Source organism: Triticum dicoccoides, chromosome 2B, assembly GCF_002162155.2.
Source record: "Triticum dicoccoides isolate Atlit2015 ecotype Zavitan chromosome 2B, WEW_v2.0, whole genome shotgun sequence".
Taxonomy (NCBI): domain Eukaryota; kingdom Viridiplantae; phylum Streptophyta; class Magnoliopsida; order Poales; family Poaceae; genus Triticum; species Triticum dicoccoides.
Window position 1 is genome coordinate 823,726,017 of NC_041383.1, and position 4,265 is coordinate 823,730,281.

Genomic DNA, 4,265 nt, shown 5'->3' on the forward strand with positions numbered 1-4,265 from the left:
GGGGGGTTTGGGGGGGTTTGGGGGGTTAATTTAGGTGTTTCATATATTGTGCTAGCTAGCTAATTAATAGAAAGAAGTGTCCTTTCTTTTGTCCGTGCTTGGTTGACGCTACGTATTATACATACATATAGAGAGGACTAGCTAGACACGCTAGCTAGCTAGTAAGCAAACAGAAGATCGTCATGAACATATATGCATACAAAGAGAAGTGATATCGACCACCTCTCCTTCTCCAAGAGATTGGTCGAACAACAAGTTCTCGTATATCTATCCGACACTACCGGCTACATATATACAATAATTATCTTTTACAAATATAATCTCCTAACATACGGACGTGTGGTCCACATAGTATTCTCCGTCTTCAGCGATCACGTGGTCAAGAAAGAATGCCGCCAATTCCTCTTGAATTGCTCGCAGGCGATCTGGTGCTAGGAGTTCATCCCGCATCCAAAACATCTATATGAATGAATGAATGAAACTCAACACAAATGATGGTAATAAAATAAAATTGTGAATATTGTTATTTACACACTTCATATTGTTTGTCGGAGTAGCCCCGCTCACAGGTCGTGTGGCGGATGGACTCGCAAATGTAGTATCCACAGAAATCATTCCCTTGTTCCTGCCACAACCACTTTACAAGAAATAGAGGTCAATCAAACTGATAATTGGCAAGCATGCTAAATGGTATTGATGAAACTAGCGCTTGAATCACTAGGAGATGCGTGGAATATGCTACTATATAGTACTTACTTTCGGGTGTCTAAATTGCAGCTTCTTCGGTAGTCCCGGAGCTTTTTTGGTGAATTTTCTCCAAGCCCTGCCATACAAAGAAAACAATTACTTAATATCAGAAATGAACAAAGTTGCTGATATGGTGGATAATGATCGATTTAACTTACTTCTCGAGCATTTCAGTCATGTCCGCATACTCCTTGGGATCTTTTCGCTTGGAGTCTAAGACAGTTACTACTCCCTTCTCAAGCTTAATCTCTAGGAGAATATAGTGGTAGCTGCGCACACATGCATAACTCATCAATATTACATTACTATACCCTGGACTAATAAGGAAACCGAATATGCCACAAGACAGTAACACTCACTTGAAGTTGTAAGGAAAGAGTATTATATCTTTGTGTTCATTTATTACCAACGATTGTAGCAAGTTGGCCTCGGTATTTTCTTTATGAAGTTCAACCTCAGTTTTATCTATGAGATATGTGTTAATGAACCCAATATCACCCACTTGTCTTTTCTTCAATTCGGCGATCTTCAATCTGCATAATATAGTGAGGATAATTATAAATACATGCAATGAAAGGGCTGAGTTATATAGAGAGACTTAATGACAGAAGTAGTACTATTTACAGACAGTAGCAGGTGACCGTTGCTTTATCGAGGGCCAATTGTTTGAAAAACTGATAGAACTCCTCAAATGGAATAGGCAACAGTTCAATTCCAAGGAGGTCATGCTCCTTTTTAACTCTCACATACAAAGTACTCCTCCCCTCAGACTCTTTGCAGGTTTTCATGTACCAATCATGCAATCTTCGCATCATCGTTGATAGAGAACTTTCATCTTTGATGAGAGGCTTCCCGTACTCGTATCTTTGTATCTGCACCTCCAAGAAATCATAATGTACATCGTCGGGCAGGTAATCTGCAGGATTGCCATAACCGGGCACCATCCTCGGATCGACGATGTCGCTAGCAGGCACCTTGAGCGGGGGGCACGATTGCTTCGCTTGTTCGCCGAGCTGGGCAATTTGTTTCCCAGCTCGTCATTCTTGCATCCTTTGATCACTTTTAGTACTTGCCGACCTCTCCGCTTCGGCAAATGCCTTTCCAATAATGCGCTCATAGTTGCCTTTCGGCGGAGACTTGGGTGGTTTTGTCAGGGCAGCCAGAGTGCGCTTCGCTTTCACCGGATCTACCATCTCCTCCGGAGGTGGATGTCTCTTTGCTTTCAACCCTTGAAACCAGTCATCCACTTCGGTCTGCGCGATCTTCGCGTTTTCCTCCTCGCTCCTCTCGTACGGTAACTTCTCTGGAGTCTTCAGAGAAGGACCGAATCTGTATCTCCTCCCGCCTTTGGCTGTACTGCTAGACGCGGTAGAGCAGACGGAGCGGATGTCTTCTTTCCTTGCTTACGAGGCGGAGGAGAAGGACTACGACGCGCCGGAGCAGCCGGAGCGGCGGCGGGTCTCTTCCGCCCTTGCTGACGAGGCGGAGAAGGAGGAGGCTGGCTGCTCGGGCGCGCCGGCGCAGGCGGAGAAGGAGGCGGAGTGCCGCCACGCGCCGGAGAAGGAGCCGGCCGAGTGCCCTGATCGTCACTCGTCGGAGGAGGAGGCGGTGGAGGAGGCGGAGTGCCCTGACTCGCCGGAGGAGGAGGAGGAGGCGGAGGCGTCCAGTTCGGAAGGTTGATGAGATCCTTCCGCCATAGGCATGGAGTCTTCAGAGTAGAGCCCAGCCGATACTCCCCTTCATCGGTAGGGTGGTCAAGTCGGAGGTCCTCAAATCCCTCCGTTATTTCATCGACCATCACCTTAGCATATCCTTCTGGAATCGGCCGGCAGTGAAAAGTTGAGTCGGGTTTAGTAGGATAAACAGAGCCAACAGCTGCCTTGACCTTCAAATTTCTCCATTCCAACATAAGGTGGCAATTTTGAGACTCCGTGATAGCATCCACGGGATAGCTGGCAGGAGCCGTCAAGGCATGCTCCGGCTGAAGCAGCTCGGTGGAAGCCACGCTGCTTCTCCGCTGAGATGGCGGGGTAGCTTCGGGGGAAGCTTCGGCAGGCTGCTTCTCGTTCCTCTAGCCCCATTACCCTTTCGTGCAGCGCCTGCAGTTGGCTCTGCTCCAGTTTCTTCCTCCTCTCCTGGGTTTTGTAACCCCCTGCGTCCGGAAATCCAGCCTTCCACGAAACGGAGCCTGGCGTGCCTCGTGTCCGTCCAGGGTGCTCAGGATTCCCGAGGGCCATTGTGAGCTCGTCCTTCTCCCTGTCTGGAACGAACGTCCCTTGCTGCACTGCTTCGATATATTGCTGAAGCCTCTTGACTGGTATGTCCAATTGTTCGTCCGTCCAAATGCACTTCCCTGTTATAGGGTCCAAGGATCCGCCGGCCCCGAAGAACCAAGTCCGGCAACGGACTGGCCAGTTCATTGTCTCTGGTTCGATCCCTTTATCAAGCAGATCATTCTCAGCCTTGGCCCACTTAGGCCGGGCTACGAGGTAGCCACCTGACCCCTGATCTTTTTACTCTTTTCCAATGTCTTGTGGGCCACAAATGCGGGCCAGTCATCTCTGAATTTCTCATATTTGCCCTTGAATTCTGGTGTCTCATTTTTTTCGACATACCTATTGAGATCTTTCTTCCAATTCCTGAATAGGTCTGCCATCTTCTTCAGAGCAAAAGACTTGATTAATAGCTCTATAACTGGCTTCTCCGGATCATCCTCTGGCGGTAGGGTGAAATTTGACTTCAGCTCCCCCCCTCGTTATATCGACAACGACGCGACATACATATACAGGGGAAAATAATGTTATCGGGGAGGGGGTATCGGTACCCCCCCTCGTGTCGAAGTTTCTTCTTTCTCCTCTATTCCTTTCTTTCTTCTTCTCCTATACTTTTTCTTCTTATCCCTCTAGAAAGGAAAATAAGGAAAAGGAAGAAAACAGGAAGAAGGAAGAAGGAAGAAGAAGAAGAAAAAAAGAAAAAAAAAAGAGGAAAAGAAGAAAAGAATAGAGGAGAAGAAGAAAAAATAGAATTTTTTCTTCTATTTTTTCTTCCTCTCCTCTATTCCTTTCTTCTTCTTCTCTTCTTTTTCTTCTTTTTTCTTCTTCTTATTTATTTCTCCTCTTCTTCCTCTCCCCTCTTCTTCTCCTTTCTTCCTCTTCTTTTTTCCTTTTTCCTCTCATTCTTTTTCTTCTTCTTCCTTCTTAAAAATACATGAAGTAGTATTGCTTGTTTTCTTTTAAATAATGTTCAAATGCAAAAAACATATATACATTTTTTTCTAAAAATCTATCTTTTGCATATATAAATCAACATATATATACACAGAGAACATATATACATTTTTATAAAAATGCAAAAAACAAAAAAATCTAGAAAAAAGACATATAAACGCATATACACATATACATATACTCATACATATACATATAATCAGGAAAAAACCATATATATATTTGCAAAAAAAGGGGGAAGATGGGGGCGGTGCCGGCCCTGACCAAAGCAAGGCAGAGGCGACGGCGGCA